We start from the raw sequence: 18,774 nt of genomic DNA, 5'->3' as shown, positions 1-18,774 counted from the left end.
AATTAGATATGCAGGCCTGATGAATAACCTCTCTGGGATGTTGATGTGCACTTCCGTAGTTCCCAGTGGGTTTGTGGGATTCTCAAGAAACGTCCCAAGACTGTTTTGTATGTCTTTGTGCTGCAGAAGGGTGAAATGGTGAAGAGTCGGGCCACCAATGGAAGGCCACAGGTTACATACTTGTCACACCCTTACACAAAGAAACCTTGAGAAACACTTTGATCACCTACCTGTGTCAAGGAGATTTAAAGCAGCTGCCGAAACTCTGGGGAAATGAACTAAAACATGGACACATCCCACATGGCCTCAAGCCCATCTTCCTTTTCACCATGACCTGGCAGCTATTACTACCTACCATTGTTATCTTTGGTGGGCATGTCTGTACTGAAGCAATAATTGGACCATCACTTTTACATGATAAGAGGACAAATGGTTCACATAAAATCACGGTATTAAACTTTATTACAAACACTGCTGATTCAATGACAGCAAATATTTTGTTAAGCTGCTACCAGGAAGTGTCCTTTTGATTCTGATTAATGTTGCATTCACGTCCCATTTCTCAGTTTGGGAATTGGCGTGTTCATGTGCTTTTAAGTTGAGATGTGGAAACCGCGTGCACACTGTCCTGTTGAAGAAGTCCTGTTGTGTTTTATTGCTCAGAGTATTTAAACAACACATTGATAGCTGTTTCCAGTATTAGTGTGACAATGGAGAGCAAAGGAAACGGCTCAGGTGGGACGTAATATGTGATTAATTGATTGGTTACTGTAAGAGGCCAGCACCTAATACTTTATTACAAATAAAATGTTCACAAAACATTTATATGCAGTACGTAGATTTACACCATTAATCAAAAGTTTCTTACTATCAACAAAACATTTACTTTTGTCTCCCATGTTTCTGTGTATAAGACTCTGGTCCGATGTACAGGAGCCTTCTCACAGTTGGAAACTCATTGTTCTGATTATTCTGACACCTCAAGAATACAGTATACTAATGACATCTATTATCATGTCATGATGAACACGGAAACTTCACTGCAACTAATGAAAGCATAATACACAACAACATTACGACTACAACCAAAACCAATACTTACTGTAATACCAATACTAACGCTAGCATTAATACTAATAGTAATACTAATACTAATTCTATTAATAGAAACTCTCAAGTCATATTGAGAGACCTGATAATGAAAGCTCTGTTTCCACTCAAGACTATTAGATATCTGTGGTTGGCAGGCAGTAGAAAGTTGTCCCTGGAACAAGCCTGCATGCTCAGGTTACCTGAGGTCAACATGCAGCCATACTATCTCGCTTCTTCTCTCACTGTCTCTTTCTGTTCTTCAGTCCTGCTTCTCCTATTCCTTCGGTCTTTCCTGTAGGTGTTGTGCCGCGTTTTAGCGGGCTGTTTTAATAATGAATGTCCAGAAGTCTCTGTTTCTCTTTTTGTTTCTCTGTCTTTGAATCCAGGTCAGCGACCATGTAAATCTTGCAAATGCCTCAGTGGCTCTGCACAACCCTGTCTTCTCCTTGGTCCCTGCACGCAAATTTAAGTGTGCATAGCACATATTCTCTGCTTTACTTGGGCATTTGGTTTGGGCATATGGCATTGATTTTTTTTTTTTTTTTTTTTTTTTGGTGTACACATGGTCCAGAGGGATCTTCTAAGGGGATGTTTCCAGTTGCCACTGTAATCCACTGAAGCAATAGTTTTTGGGAAATACCCTTCATTGCTTGCTTGCTGACCGTTAGATGAGAAGACGAGCCTTTCCAGTGTGGGACTACCTGACGTAGACGTGGTGGTAACGTATTGTGTCACTTCCGGTTTGCTGCTTCTGCACCGCGGTGTCACGAGTGTGTGGAGCTATCCTAGCTTAACAATCGACATTACCTTTTCGGTGTTCTATGGTTAATTTCTGAATTCTTACTCGCGTATATCGCTTTCGTTAAACGTCTGGTGTGCACGGGTCCCTCGGGATTTTACACTGAAATCTAATCGCTCTCTCTCTCTGGACCGCTAGCTTAGCTGCTAGCAGTGGCGTCTCTCTCTCCTGCTGACTCTCCTATTTCCTGCTCGGTGTGTGAGTTGTTTAGTTACTCCTCTGCCTCCTTTAGCGATAGTTGTATGTGTAATAAATGTAGCATTTTTATAGCATTGGAGTTGAAGCTGAAAGCAGTAGAGGCTCGACTCAGCACCATAGAAAACCACCCCGTAGCTGCGCTAGCTAGTCAGTCCAGCCTAGAGTAGCGGCAGCTAGCCGTACTACTGTAGCTCCTGTTAGCCAGGGCGGCTGGGTGGCAGTCCGAAGGAAACATAGCCTGAAACAACTGCCCTTGGTTCACCACCAACCGCTTCACATTTCAAACAGATTTTCCCCAATCAGCGACAAACCCGCTGAGGAAAAAAACTCTGGTTATTGGCAGCTCTAGTTTGCGAAATGTGAAGTTAGAGACTCCAGCGGCCGTAGTTAAATGCATTCCTGGGGCCAGAGCGGGCGACGTTGAATCATATTTAAAACTGCTGGCTAAGGATAAACATAAATTTGGTAAGATTGTTATTCACGTCGGTGGTAATGACACCCGATTACGCCAATCGGAGGTCACTAAAATTAATGTGGAATCAGTGTGTAACTATGCCAAAACAATGTCAGACTTTAGTTTTCTCTGGACCCCTGCCCGATTTGACAAGTGAGACCGGAGGCCGAGCCTTTAGCTCTCAGGTCCCTCACCTGTGGAACCAACTGCCGGTTTGGGTTCGGGAAGCCGACGCCCGCTCTAATTCTAAAATTAGGCTCAAAACGTTTTTGTTTGACAAAGCTTATAATTAGTTTTAGTTACAGTTTTGGTTGTTATGACTAAACCTATAGTTAGTCACAATTATTTCTATAGACACTGTTACAGTTAAGGATAAAGCCCATAGTAGGGCTGGCTCAGGCAACTGAACCATCCCTTAGTTACGCTGCTATAGGCCTAGGCTGCTGGGGGACTTCCCATGATCATTCTGCACACCTCTCTTTCTCTCCTCAGACCCTGTCTCACATTTATTAACCTTTATTCCATGCCATTAACTCTCTTCTCTCTCTCGTGTAGTCCTGTGCTTGTCTCTAGTCTCTCTTTCTCTGTACCTTTCTGCAGGTATCCCTGGCTTGGGAGCTGCATGTTCTCTGTCTGTGGTCCTGGCTCCACCAACTACTACTACTACTATGTTTAATGTTCCACTCTGCTGCAGGTAATTTTTGGATTAATATTCTATGCAGACTGTAATGTAAACAATTACCATTTATGACAGCTTTTTGCTTTTGTGCTCTGTTTCCTATCATGACTGTAATCTGCTGAGCACACAGTATCCACTAACTGTTCTGTAATCTGAATGCTGGCTCTCTAACATTGTTCACTGCCAAACTGTTTGTATCATGTTTTATATGCTGCATGTCCTCTCCTCCATTCCCAGCTGTCCTATCTTCCTCCTTTTCCTCCTTTCACCCAGCCGGGCCCTCGGCAGGAGGGTCCCCCATATGAGCCAGGGAGTTAAAAAGGGAGTTTTTTTTTTCAGTACCACTCTCAAACATGTACAGTGAATATGAATGTTAGCTTGGCGTAAAGACTGGAAACAAGGTAAATAGCTGGGCTGGTGGAAAACATTCTGCCTACCAGCACCTCTAAAGCTCACAAATTGAAGTTTTCGACCACTAGTTGCTCTGTTGAGCAGTTTTTTTATGAGTATGTCACCATCAAGAATTTCCCTACGGGGATTAATAAAGTTATTCTGATATTGTTTATCTTGTGCATGCGCATTGGAGACACACATGCATGCACAGGTGTGTGACACCGTACACATTCCTGCCAGTGGTTTCACACTGTTCCAGCGTTCCTGGAGTGTCAGTAACAGGCCAAATAACACAGCTGCATTCCCGCTAAGCTAGGGAAGAAGCAGACCGCTAGCAACTAAACATGGATGTAAACAATGCAGGTTTCAAAATGGTCAAAAAAAAAATCTGCTTTGCGAATGTTACATGAGGAAGGAAATGTGTACCACATCTTGGTTAGACCTCAAGGACACAAACAAATGTTTATTCCATAAAAGAAGAAGTATGAAAACAACAAGTTGTGGTTTACAGGGAGTTCTGCTGCATTCACGTGATATTAATAGAATAGGAGGAACAGAAAAAAACGCGCCGCCTTCTTACTTCGGAATGTTCAATCATTATTCCAAGGTGGTTAGCCCTAGTGCTAACCGTATGGTCACACCAACTTCCTAAACTAGCTACTTTTCTTGTGTCATACGTTTGTAGCAGTCTGTTACCAAATGAAACCAGATAGCTCCTGTAAAATGAGCTGAATCTGTAGTAATAAGTGTTATTGAATTAATAATTGTTAATAATGGAATGGATTTTATTTTGACATAACTGCCAGCAGTAGACCTAATGTTCACACTAAACTTTCACAGTCTCAAAATCTTCACGGTGTATTCCAGATCTTTTGTGTTCAACTGCGGACAGATTGTATGGAGCGTGTTGTGTGTCAGAGGTTGCAGGTGCTGGTGAGAAATGTGATATTCACATGTGTCATGGCTTCTCTGCTCTTATTTGTGAACAAATTAAAGTGAGTGGTAAGTAAAATGCACCTGATTGATAAATTTACTTTAATTGCTTAATTGTGTGGAATCTGTCAAGCCCACAAAACTAAATGGCATTTCCAGACTGATGCGCATTCAAACGGACAGTGGAGGAAGTCGTTTCGGCGTAATGGCGATAAATGAGTGGGCTAACTGGCAGTAATTACCCATTGTGCATGTATGTGTGTCAGAGCGTGTGAGTCTTTGACAGGCTGGGTACAGACACCAATGATAACACAGCTGTGTCTTATTCCTCTGGGTCTGGGAGTGATTATATTGGAGCTGAATGACTCCCTTTTTATTATTTCCTTTTTCATTTTTTTTAATATATATTTGTGTTAAATTTCAGCTGCATTTCTGCTTACGTCTTGCCCATTGTGCTCTTTCAGTGTGGGATGGAGAAATTGAGAGACAGATGGAGGTGGAGAGAATGGACAACAGACGTCACTGTCAGTCGATGTAGGAGCACTCAGACACTCACACACTTTCATTCAGCTCATCACAAACGCCCTGCTGTCTTTATTTGTCTGGGTGCTGTGCCGGGTAGCAGTGGGCGCATGACGTTTTAGGGGAGTAGGATTCCACTGTTTGCTTTTGACGTGCGTCCGCCCTCAGCCGCGTGTGCATTTGTGTGTCGATGTGGTTGCGCGCTGAGACGTATGAATGTGGTTTAGAGCAGAGAAGTGAAACCAGTGTAGCCTCAGAGATGGCGCCATCCTCTCTCTATCAACCAGAACATGAAATTCACAGATCGAAAGAACCCCATGTCACGTAGGGCTGCCTCGCAGGCCTGCTGTTTCTGTTGATGAGTACACTTTATTTTGTAGCAACAGTTACGCTCTCTCACACCAATAGCAGAAATTACAACCATCCTGGATTAAAGTTTATGGATCAGATGTTGACAGAGACATTTAGAAGATGCGCATGAGGAACACAAAGCATGTAAGGAATGCACTGCTACCCAGGAGGCTAACCTGTTTGGACAATAAACCATCACAGTGGCATTTCACAGCCATATGCCAGTTTTGGGTGCCATTCTGCCAACATACTCCTACTTTCCAGCTGTGATTGTGCCATGTTGGACAAGGGCTGTAGGTGATCGATGTAAACAAATCCCTGACATTAGGCATCAGGCCTCAGTGGAGCATGGGTTCTGCCTTTCAAGAGCAGCAGGAAGGACTTACAAGGAAACTACTCAGGCTGTTTCCTTTCTGTGCAGAGGCTCTGAAAAGGAGGCACAGTGCCAGTTTCTCCTCCTCTAGCCCGAGGTGGGGTTTTTATAGAGAACCGCTCAAGAGTTTGGGAACATACAGAGCAAATAGTTTGATGGGCTGTTGACTGATTGATTGATGACTTTGTTTGTCAAGGTGCTGCAAAAGCTGTTCAGGTCTTGCATTAGCACATATTACAAACACACCACGTTATTATGCGGCCGTTTTGTCAAATTCCCAATGCACAAACTTGTCGAATGTTCTTTTTTTGCATGCACCGTGCCGTGTGAGGAAGGGCGCTGATGCATACACTCGAGTCATTGTGCTTGTGCACCTGAAAGCTGTGTTTATTTTCCCTGCTGCTGTACATGCAAGCTCTGTTTTGCACATTGGTCCTGAGAGCAACTTCCTGAGGTTCTCTCCAAGCTTCCTGTCTGAGAAGTCAGAGGTTATCTGCAAACCCGGCCCACTTCAACCCACACAGGGCCCATGCAGCTGTTTCCTCCGATGATTGAAGCACACATAGATATGCACACATGTTTGGGATTTTTGGAAGGCCGTGAAACAAAGAAAGGCTACTGGAAGAATACGTTTCTGCAAAGTTTCCTTTCTTGCTGGGAGGATGCTTCTCTGTGTTCGATGTGTTCCCTAACTTCTCTTTTTTAAATCAGTGTAAGTTTTTGTGTGTGTGTGTAGAAGGGGTGTGGTTGTGGTCTAGGACAGCAACTCCAAATGTGTGTGTTTGAGTAAGTGTGTGTGTGTGTGTGCGTTTTTGAACATCTGCTCCTCGTTGGCTTTGTTTTCCCTCCTCTACATGGCCCACCCTTGTACTTGGTGCTGGACTCCAAAACTCTTCTGCTGTTTGTCTACAAAAAAAAAAGAGAGGAAGATACAGAGACAGAAATTTTGAGCAGCCATTTTCTGTAAAGTGTTTTATCTCATTGTCAGGGGATTAGCATCAGTTGTTTTCCCACTTTGTTTTCGTTTTCTCTTCTCTTCTTTCCCCTCAGCGTTTCTCCCGTGGCCTTGCTCGCTCCATCCACCTCCCTCCAGGCAGCAGATGTTGGGTCTGTGTCCAGATGTTTTATGTTTATCACTCTCTAGTCACATCTTTAACAATCTCTCATACAGTAAACATTTACAGAGGCGGTTCCCCTCCTCTGCTGCCACGACAACAGGCACAAGAGGAGAAACGCTGACATTATACAGGGGGTGAGACAGATAAAGGCCATGAGAGAAAAGCAGAGTATGAAAAAGAGAAATCCAATGCCACCTACACATTCGCATAACTGTTGCCGATAGCGACAGCTGTCCTTGTTCTTCCCCGTTTATAAGACACACACGCATGCAAAATGCACCGGTGCACGCACCGAGGCACTCGCACACTCAGTGTGTGCACTGCAAATAAACTCAGGTATGCACATACTTCAGAGTTTCTGTTCTGGTTTGAGTACACCTTCCCTACTGACAGTGCTGACTAAACAACAAAGAGAGCATTCTTGTGTGCAGTCAGACTCCAATATGGAAAGGAAGTCTCAGATCTGCTTTTACACTCACTCCTGAAATTACTCAGTCTTGAAAAGCTTTGCGTATTTAGCTTTTTTTTTTTTTTTAACCAGCTGATCCTCAGCCTCCTCTGTCTCCACTGACCTCTGTTGTTTTACACCTCTGTCGTCCACAGAAAAGATCCTGGGAGGGATTTTTATTGATTTGTATTTTACATTTGACTGGGACGTAATAATTCTGTCCCCGTTGCTCTCTCTCGCACGCAAACCACAAAGCGAAGCATCGGCTATTAATATTGAGCAACTCAGTGAGATACCAATAACAAGGCCATAAATAATTCCTTCTGCAGTTCACCTGGCTTGTTCTGGCTTGGCGGTTTGACAGAACACGGAGAGAGAGCACATGCCAGCACAGAGACTTGTAGATAAATGCCCATGCATGCTTACACAGCCTTGCACAAACATTTACATTTATATCAACGTCGCTTAAATCTGTAAACAACATATTTTTTTTATAATACATCACTACATTACTACACCAGATATTCAGTTGTTGTTTTTTAATGCTTATAACATGTTTTGGTGCTTTTATTGCGTTATTTTGTTGTTGTTGTTGTTGTTTTTCAGCTAAATCCTCAAATGACTGACAATGTTTCATCTTAGGCTTCATTAACAAACAACAAGATGTGGATATACACAGAATTAAGTCATGGCTGTGCTGGTCAGGTGGTCAGTCCACCGCTTTGGTCCAGGCTGAAATATCTCAACATCGACAGGATTGATTGCCATGAAATTCTGTACAAACACTTGAATCTGGCATCGGAACGTTGTGGTGGGAGGGTGTTTCCAAAGCTGCCCGGCCATATCTGACGAGGTTTGAGTATGCTTGCACCTTTCCTCTTTATCGGTGATTTCAGATTGTTGAAGGCAGTCGCTCAAATGTAACCGTTTGTCATTTATTTTGAGCCAAGGGATGAAACTCCTACACGTACAGGTCAGTGGAGTGCAGAGGGTGACGATGCTGAACCTCAGGTTGCTGAACTTGACCGCAGGCCCAGACTCTAGCACAGAGGTGTGACCCTCAGCTTGATGACATGACACCCTACTGCCAATTAGGGGGGACTCCCTCCCTTTCCCCCTCTCCTCTCCTCCCCTCTTCTCTTTCCATGTCTATTTCCTTTGTCTTCCGCTACATGTTCTACCTGTTCTGTTTCAATACATTTGTCTGGCTGATTGATGGACTCCAGAAGATCAAATTTTATTAGTTCCACAGACCTTCTGGACATGCACACGACTCTCACTCTCCCAACACTCACCTCCTCCTCCTGCATCTGCTGCCCTCCTCCTCCTGGCTGGGACATCGACTTTGCTACTGTATCGTACCTCTTTTGCTCCCTGTAGTTTCTCCTCCTCTTGTTGCTCTCAGCCCTCCTCCCCCTCCCTCTATCACCCCCCGCATCACTTATCAAGGTGATGACATCCATCTCATGTCAAGGCGGGCGGGCCGCTCTGTGTGATGTCCAGGTGCTTAATCCTTCACTTATATCCAGTTAGCCCCTGTTACCCCCTCTGACACGCCGACTGGGGACATGGAGCCAGGGAGTGAGGCCATCAGACAGACAGCTGCTGCTCAAAGGGTGGGGGACAATCCAACCTCTCTCCCCTCCAACCCTCCCTCTGCCCTGCTACACACACACACACGTACACACACTCCATTGTACCTTTCAAACAGATGAGGATCTTTCATTGACTCCCTCACCTCTAACCCTAACCTTAACCCTTAACCCTGTTTAATCTTGTTCCCTCACTCTTCTGCTTCCTGTGAAAACACATACACAGCACATGCGGTGTAAATGCAATGCGTAGTGACAGTAAACACACCCCACACACACACACAATTTTAGCGCAGACAGAGAACGAGGAGACACAGTGATAATTCAGCAGATGAGGCAATGAAAGGCATGAAAGACAGACCTTACGTCCGATCCGTTGGTGGTGTTGCGTGTACCTCACTTTACTATTTTTTCCTTAAATTAATCTTTATTTGTTCAGTTTAGATCCACGCAGAGACACAGTATCAGCATGTTCAGTCTGTAGACGAACCCACAATAAAAACAATTCAAAAGTCACAGACAAGGTGAATGTTTTCTTTTCCTTGCCAGCCAGTAGTTTGTCCAAAGTTTATAGTAGAGTTCTGGTTGAGCCTTGTTTCTGCTGAGTGACTGGAAACAGTCAGTGATGACTTTCCTCCTCACACTTTTACAGTTCTCCTGGCAACGTCCTTACATTTGCCTGTATATGACAGGAAATAGTAAGTGGTACAGCCTAAATGCTTATTGGAAAAAAAAAAAAAATGTACAGAGCATGGTAAAATGTGTCTTTATGATTGATAAAGCATCAGCGCTAGTAAACAGGGCTCTGTGTCTGCATGCATGCACACACTTGCGCACACTGAGAGACACTTATTCACTGCACTTAGTGGTTCTGAGAAAGAGAAATGCTCCTCAGAAAACACTGAGTCATGAGTATGGCCCAGAATTCAATCACCGTTTTCCCTCTGGTCTCTGAGCTGGATTCCCATCAGACACACACACACACACTCTCCCATACGCACTCCAATACACACTCACATACATTTTCCCATCACTATTATCCAGTGCTGTTTAGTGGCTAATGAATATACGGGCCTACTAACCGATGCTTTTCTTTATCACTCTTATAAAGCACGAGGCCTGAGTGCACATGGGGCAAGTGTGTTTGTGTGTTCCCTTGGGTGCATCAATAATGAAATAAAAAGGCTGATTTCATGGTAATTGCTTACAATACAAGTCCCATCCCATAAATTGGCTCTTCTGAATCTTCCATTTAGCTTATTGTTTTAAATAGCCGGGGTGGAAAGAGATAGAGGGATAAAATCTAGAGATAAGACAGAAAGGAGTAAAGAAAGGCTTAGACGAGGAGGAAGAGTAAACTGGGTCACATCTCTTTTTTTATAAGGCACCAGAAAGTTTAGTCATTTGCATAACTGGAAAATTACCAGATTAATTAGCTGGAACCAGATTTGTTCACATTTGGTAGAACCTTAATTTGGCCCAAAAGCAGAACAAAATTACTTTCAGGTATGATTTAACCCCAGGTCTGGCTTGAGGCACGTTTTGGTTGAAAGTGGGAGGAGAAACAGAAAAGCGAGAGAAGATGGATGATAGGATACGTGGGTTTTGTGTGTTTCAGATCAGTGGAGGAGGAGGGGTGAGATGGGATGATGAGGAGCAGGGCGAGATGCAGAGATGGTGGAGTGAAGGGAGGGGAAGTCCCTCAGGGAGGCTCATCTGTCCACAAATGTAATGAAAAGATAGTCATCCATGTACCCGCCTAATGTAGTGTATTGATGAACAGCTAACAGCCTCCCACCCTTTCTTTTCTCTCTCTCTCTCTCTAATCACTTATGTTTGCTGCAAGGTTACGGGCTTTGTTGAGGTCTCCCTGCCCGGAGGCAAACCGAAGCCTTTCAACTCTGTGGCTTGTGGACCACCCTACCCCACGCTGGTATGCACTCTATCCCCGGCTCTGTAGCAGAGGTCAGGGGTCAGGAGCTGGCAGGTGATTGGATGTTATTGTGGTAAGAGAATACTGGGCTGCTAAGTGCTGCAAAAACACCAACTGTCTCTGATATTACTGCCCACAGGCCTTTAGCCGACATGAGTGTGCGTGTGTGTGTGTGTGTGTGTCTGTGTGTGTGTGTGTGTGTGTGTGTGTGTGTGCAGAGGTCAAGAAGGGACAAAGACCAGATTTTTGTCTTGAACTAGACCTTCTGAACACACACACACACACCTGGAAATTAACAGGATCCATGTGTCTGTCTGAACACAAGCGTGTGTGTGTTGGTGTTTGTGTGTGTGCATGAGTTTTTTTTTTAATAAAAGCCACATTGCAAGGTACAGTATTTCAAAAATATCATCAGATCATATCTGCACATAAAATAAAGTTATAGTTAGAGCCTTAAACAGACAGTAACAGTTGGACACGCACACACACACACACACACACACACACACGTTCAGACAGTTTAGGTGCTGGAGAAGTTAAGTCAGGGGAATGCAGACAGACTCTCCAGTAATGTTTCTGATGATCCCGCTTGTGGTCACCACATAAACCAGCATGGCTGGAAGAGTATCAGAAGAGCTGGAGAAGAAACGGGGGGGAAATGATGGATGGAGGCTACTTGGTCTTCAAAATACGAATGCTAAATGCAAAGTTGTTGCAAGTTGGAAACGAAATGGTTGTTAAGGTTTTACTGGGTAGTCGTTAGATATATGCTAGGCTGTTTGAAGTAGAGTTTTGAGGCTGGTGCAATGGTTTTCTCGGCAATTGCAATAATACAGTATGGCTCAGTATAATAAAGTCTGAAGAATGCTTTAAGCTTGTGATAAAACTGTAGCAGGAAAGATATGAAAAGGCTGCTACAGACAAATAGAAGTTTAAAATTAGGTAAATGCTCAGGTGGGAAGAGGCGGCCACAGAAACATGTGAAACTGATCATTATCTGTGTGTGTGTGTGTGTGTGTGTGTGTGTGCATTCTATGCAAACGTAATGGATAGAACAATACACACGCCCATGCCTCTCTTGTCTCTGAAACCAATCGACTTTTGAGGCATTGAGGTTTGTTTGAGCATGTGTCAGTGTGTACGTCAAGGCGGAGGCTCGTAGATGACACGTGACATGACATTTGTAAAGCATGTATGTAGGTTTTTTAGAAGTGACTCAGAGCTTGGTGGTGAGATGAATAGAATACACACACACACACACACACACACACACACAATCAGTGTTTTCAGCTGAAGGTTGTGGACTGAGAGGATTCACTAGTAATTATGGGTCTATTCTCATCACTCTTCATCTGAAGGCTAAAGTGCTCTCTTGGCGCTCCCCTCTCCACTTTAGTTTGATTGAAAAGACTCTCAAGCAGACACAGTTTCCAACATGGTTTAGCTGAAACACACATGTACATATGAGCATGCAAGTGCACGAAACACACATGCAAACACACACCGCAGCTGTTGTATAATGTTTTTTTATGAGCACACAATGCTCTCTTGGCAGTGACTTGGCCCTCCAAAGTTCAAGCACCCAATAGTTGAAATCCAGGGTTAATGCCAGACTGACTCACTGCTCTCACTCTCTCTCATACACACACACACACACATACACCCTTACACACCCATACACAGCCCCGTAGCTTTGATTGTTCAGTGCCCTTGCCAAATGTTTCACTGCAATGTGGAACTGACTGCAGCCATTTCTCATGTAAGCCCGCTCTTTCTCTCACCTCTTCTCCACTTCTCCGCCTCAACTCTCACGTGCAATAAATAATCACAAAGTGAAGCCTAGTAATTGGCTGGCATAGGTGTGAGAGGGCTATCGAGATGAGGATATGCCCGCAGGAATGAGGTGATATAGAGGGAAGGAGTGGTGGAGAAGAAAAGGGTAGACAGAGGGGAGGAAAAGATTAAAAGGTGATGGAGTCGTGCAGACATGGCAGCCTGTCGCAGCAGCCAAACAAACCCGGTGACCCCTCTCCTCGAGTTAGTGCTTCCCCTCTCTGATGTTCTCCTCTTTTTGGCAGCAACAAGCCATCTCCATCCCAGCCCCAGCCCTTCCCATCCTCTCTGAGCCTCACCTAGCATACCAAATAATGGCTCGGTCCAAAAGAGCAGCGTGAGCCAGCCCCGCCCGACCACTCACCCAACCCTGCAGGAGGCAAAGCGTGGTCTTATGAAGCACTGGAAAACTTTTATAGCTCCATAATATTTAAACCTTTCCCCTCAGCCCTCCCAACCCCCCACCCCCCCCTTTTTTTTTCCTCTTCTTATGAAGCAGTCACATTCTTTCTGCATGTGCTCCAGCTGTTCCAACTTTGTTGTAGCACTGTCGTAGTTATCATATTCTTATTTCCCCTCTATCTCTTTCTGTTTCGTTGCTTTCTCTTTCTCCATCTTCTCCCCTCGCACCCACTCCCCACCCACAACCTCCACCGCGCGCTGCCTCCCTGTCTCGCTGGCTTGCTGTAACAGAATCGGGGGCTTAAAGAGCAGTCAGCACCGAGATCCTCCACAATGCAAAGCAGATGTGTGACACACACACAAACACACACCACACACACACACACACACACACACACATACACGTGGAAGAGCAGCCTGGAGCATTTTGGGCCAGAGGGTGGAGAGAGAAGTAAGCAGAAACAGCTCTGTTGCTAGGAAACAGCCAAAATAAAACAGACTCTGAGAGCTGCAGTTCTTTAGCTGAAACAGCCGGTTTGTTTCACACACACACACACACACACACACACACACACCACAAACTGTCAAGACTGGAAAACAATGTTTTGCGAGACTCCTGGGAAACTGGATGGGCTGAACCTGTAGACTTTCATAAACTTTGTCCTGTCAGATTTCTTGTACTTGTGTTTCACGTTAAGCTCCAGTTTGTTCACAGTCAAGTGAAAAGATGCAAATTATTGGTTTTGGCAATGTGTTGTTGATTATGTTTCAGTTTAGGATGAGTGCATATGAGCTTGTTAGGGTGTCTACATTTATGCGCGCGTGTGTGTGTGTGTGTGTGTGTGTGTGTCTATGTTTGGAGAGTTGAGGAGTTCAGGCTTGCTGGTACATGCAGATGTGTGTGTGTGTGTGTTCAACAGAGGAAATCTCTTACTGATTGAATCGTTTTCCCGGGTTCTTACCATAGCCAAAGGTCTGCTGTTGCCCTGATGGAGAGAGAGGGAGAGCTGTGTGCGTGTGTGTGTGTGTTTGTGTGTGTGTATTCGGGAGAGAGAAAGAAAGAGTTGGTGAGAGCTTGTCCATCCAATTTATTTCATCATCTTCCTCTCTCTGTCTTTCTGTGTCTGGTATTTTGGCCTCTTTGGCTTCAGCTGCACTTTCATGCCTGTTAAATACATGTATGTGCTCCGTGGCTTTGATATTTGTGTGTCCAAACCCTTCTTAGACAGAAGGTCTACAGGAATGTTTATTTCCCTGTTCTCTAGAACAGGTGCTATCTTCTTGGAAATCTCCTGATGGCTGTAAGCACACACACGCACGCACACACACACCACAAAGAGACACACCACTCCCACTCACACACACACACACGCACACATATACACATGAAGCCAAGGGGGATTCCTGGGACTAATGTTTAACAGGGAGATTTTGGACCGCGCCATCAGTTTTAGCTCTTTCTGCAGACACTGTGGTTTACTCTAGATAGCCGGGCCAAGCCTCAGAGATAAGACAACTCTCGGCCTGCCTGTGGGAAAGATGAAAGCATTCTCTTTAAAGCGGACTTCTCTTTCTTTTTCTTTTCCACCCTCTCACACTGTTGGTGTGCAAATGTGTTTGTGAGGGCGAGAGGTTGTGTGGCCTGAAAACCTTGAGAACTTGACACAAAGATTTTTATACGTCCTTCAGCTGTAGCTGTAAAGTTGGATGCATGTTTATATGTAGTGACTAAAGTATTTGCATTACACTCGTCATGTATGTCAAGTGTACAGGGTTTTCTTCAGGTACATTAACACTTATTTAAAAATCCTTCCAAACACGTGCCATTTTGGAGATTAAATACATAAACCGTCCTACGTAATGAAAACCTGTGTACTTAGTAGCTTGAAGTGAAACATTTCCAGTCTGACTTGGTTTAGGTTTAGGTTGTGCAGCTGGACGTTGTCATGTTTTCCACATTTGCCCACGAACTGTGCTTTGCCAGCGACTTATAGAGGAATATTTGAATATTTCTGAATCCTACAGTCTTTGCAACTCGTTGTTTCAAAGTTGAATACTACTTTAAAAGCAAAGTGAAAGGTGCTTTTTCAGTAGGTGTGTTGCAGAATTGTTTTTATCTGTTTACCTCAGAGTCAGATTCTGTGCATATTTATGATTGGAGAGAAATTGCAGGTATGTTTCAGAGGAAGTGTAGTGGTTAATCTGAAACTTGCCATGCCAACCAACCAACACAAGCATTCGCACACACACGCACACACATACATGCACAAGTCCATGTGCACACACACTCATCTACACCCATACACAAACAGACCTACCATGGTGAGTGCTGTGAGTAACTGTAGATTACAGAGCTGTCAAACTGGCTGCTGGAAGGAGGCAATTAGATCAGGGGATGTCTTGCTAATGGGCTGCCTGACCCCAGACACACTCACACAAACACACAAAGGCACACACACACACACACACACACACACAAGCAGAAACTGAATTTCTCCATTACCCGCCTGAACCTTGGCCCAGACAAAATCTCTACTGTCAAATGTAGGGCTGCCTTTAGGCTTAGAGGACTACACACACTCAGACCACGAGTGCTCGATATGCAGAGGCATGCACCGCGCTAAGCCCTGACACACAGGTATGAATAAGATTCCACTGGAAAACCACGGGAATACTGCACCGTTTCCCAGGATCCTCTGACTATTAATAAACACTGTGTGTGTGTGTGTGTGTGTGTGTGTGTGTGTGTGTGTGTGTGTGTGTATGTGTGTGTGAACGAGTGGGCGTGCTCCCGTGCACACGTTTTAGGCAGACAGAGGAGTCATTGTGATATGGTTGTGTCCCTCAAGGCGCTGGAATCTGGCACATTGTCTTTGTTGGAAACTCAAACCATTTACAACTCTCGACTTGTTTTGATCCTTTCAGAAAATTCCATTTCCTGCGGTGGTTTGGGGAGTGACTGGTGAGAAGCCTCTGGAAGGAAAAGCCTCATTATGGCTTCAGTGTGAGTTGGAAGACTTGACGTGAAGGTCAGTGCCAGTCTCACCACTGTAGTTTCCCTGTGTGAGAATGGATTGTGGGTGAAAAGGTGGCGGATAAGACACAAAAATCCAACATGGCTTCTTGGTTCTGGATCTGGAGGGATGCTTCACTTCACTTGACAGCACAGTTGGTTTGATCATTATTAAATAATACATTAACTGGTTTAAGAAACTTTTTTTTTTTTCACCAAACCTCCTTTTTTGGGCTTTTTCCAATTCTTTTCTAATCCGAGGCCTCGCCCCGCTGGTCAGTCTAGCGTCAGTTTTCCACAGCCATGCATAAAGAGTTCAGGTGTTGGTCCCAACCAAAAAAACACTCACATCACCTAGAGATGAGACTGTAAGCGGTGCCTCATCACCCTGCGCTCACATCTGTGTATTCCTGTGAAAGCATTCATTTGTCAGCTTTCATTCAGTCAAACTGTGTTTTTTCCGGCGTGAGTGTGCGTCCACTCGCATGTGTCTGTTTGTAGGTTCGCATGTGCGAATGTGTGTTTTTGAATGTGATGTAATGTCTGTAGGAGCCACCTCTGCTCACTGCCAGAGCGCCACTGCTCCAGAAATACAACCAGGATGATCTCAGCTGATGCAAATTTCATGGACAGTGTGAATCAAGGAACTGGAGCATAGTAAGGAAAAGAGGGGAGAGTGAGAGGAGAGAGGAACTGAGGGAAGGAGAAGAGTCTGAAGGTTACATACACAATGTTTGCATTGTTTAAATATGACAACAACCCCATATACTGAGCGAGGTACATAAGTATGATCTTCAGTGATCAGAGACCCTAAACAAAAGTAATACACCATTTTCTGCATCAGACTTCTGAAACATGACATACGTTCAAATTCAAACATAAAAGCAATGATAGCTGGATGTTAAGTATGTGGTCTGTGGTCTCCACGACCCCAAACAGAACACTGAGGTTTATGCTCTTGTGGATAAACGGCAGCAGATCACTGCAGCAGCGAGTTTTTCTTTCGCCGCCTCGATACTACAAAGGTGAGGGGGATTCTCTGAGCAGGTTGGGTATCAGTAAACAGATGGGTCACCTTCTCTGTTTTGCTCAGAATTTGGTTTTCCATCGTATCTCTGTGTGTTGTGTGTGAAGGGGTGGGGGGGGAAGGGGGGGGTCATGCAATTGTGTGCGTGCATGCAGATGTGAACGCTGTATCTGTGGCAAAAAGAAAAAGAGAGAAACACACACAGCACACACGGCGAGAGAGAGAGAGAGAGGTTTTTTGTGTGTGACAGAGGGTAGCCTGTATCTGTAGCGTGTGACACAGTGTTCTCTCTGCGGCAGCCAGGCCACAGTTTAGGGACTTGTGCCAAGGGACAGAATAGCCTGTCTGTTTCCTGCCTCTTACTGAACTCTGATTGACAGCAGGGCTTCTTTGTGTGTGTGTGTGTGTGTGTGTGTGTGTGTGTGTGTGTGCGCGTGCGTGCGTGTGTGTGCGTGTGTGTATGTGTGTTTATCAAACTGACAGACTGACAGAAATACGCCCGCACACATTGCATGAAGGAGGATGTAAAGAAGTTGCAGTCTCCACAGAGAAAAGACACCCTGTCTCCTGTCAAATTGTCACTTATTTCACAGCGTGTTTATCTGGTCTTTCTGTTCACAATATCACACTCACACACACGCACACGCACACGCACACACACACACAGAAACGACACAGAAACATGAACACACAACTCACACACATGTTCACAGGCCAGTCAGCCTCCATTCAAATAAACAGTTTCTCCACAGAACATATTGTGGTTTATTTATTCAGAGTGTCAAATGGCTCACACATGAACACACATGTGCACATGTGCACAAACACACATCCTGGTCTCAGCTGTCATGTTTCTGGAGTGTCAGGTTGTGAAGAGCAGAAGTAGCTGCCTCACCTCTGACCTCGTTGCGGTCCCTCGAGGTCATGAGGACTGCAGACGCACAACATGTGTATCTGAGATTTCAGCTTTCGGACGGAGGGAGGCTTGAGATCAATGTAGGAAGGGTCAGAGTGTGTTTGTGGAGGTCAGAGCATCTCCAGAGGAGATAAAGAGCAGCTAAAGATTAAAAAACAGATGTCTGCAGGCACAAACAACAAGGTAAAGGATGTGGTTGAAGAACAGCAGAAGTTAGAAGAGGTGCCATAGGAGTCTGTTTACCACATCGTTTGAACTGTAGAAGAGAGTCTGTGAACCTTTTTGGAGAGGCTCGGCTGATTTAGTCTTTTTTTAGGGTACAACAAGGGAGTGAGAAGAAGAGTGAGCAAGAGTCGCAGATTCAGCTACCCTGATGCAGAACCACAGATTTGACCCAAATTACGTGTGAAATTCAGAAATGATCGCGTCTGACCACCATGCTCAGCGCTGTCTGAAAATCTTTAAACTGCATTGGGAGTCGTTTTAATGCAGCAGTATCCTAAAATACACTGGTGGCACAACAAAGTTTGCTACTAATTTAAGAAGGTGACATGTGCCCTGACAGTAAAGTTAAAGAGAGGAACAGACAACACAAGGCAAGAGAAGCTAATGTTAGCATTTAATGCTAATTCAAAAGCAGACTGGGCCCAGCTCTGAAAGCAAAACCGTTACTAAAAACACGTGTTGTTTTATTGTAT

The 18,774-nt window shown here is 44.6% G+C and overlaps 1 long non-coding RNA gene across 2 annotated transcripts in view; it reads left to right on the top strand.

Moving 5' to 3' along the window:
* Window positions 1–18,774, top strand: part of LOC121183117 — a 34,977-nt gene that overhangs the window by 7,995 nt on the left and 8,208 nt on the right. The window contains exon 1 of one of the 2 annotated variants that reach the window (XR_005894189.1): window positions 16,049–16,149. The exons of the other annotated variant lie outside the window; for it this stretch is intronic. This is a non-coding gene — a long non-coding RNA (uncharacterized LOC121183117). Of the gene's footprint in view, window positions 1–16,048; window positions 16,150–18,774 lie in introns of those variants that run through there. 2 annotated transcript variants of the gene reach the window in all.

The sequence above is a fragment of the Toxotes jaculatrix genome, chromosome 6, assembly GCF_017976425.1.
Source record: "Toxotes jaculatrix isolate fToxJac2 chromosome 6, fToxJac2.pri, whole genome shotgun sequence".
Classification (NCBI taxonomy): Eukaryota; Metazoa; Chordata; class Actinopteri; family Toxotidae; genus Toxotes; species Toxotes jaculatrix.
The sequence above is the reverse complement of the archived record's forward strand: the minus strand, read 5'-3'. Positions and strand labels throughout refer to the sequence as shown.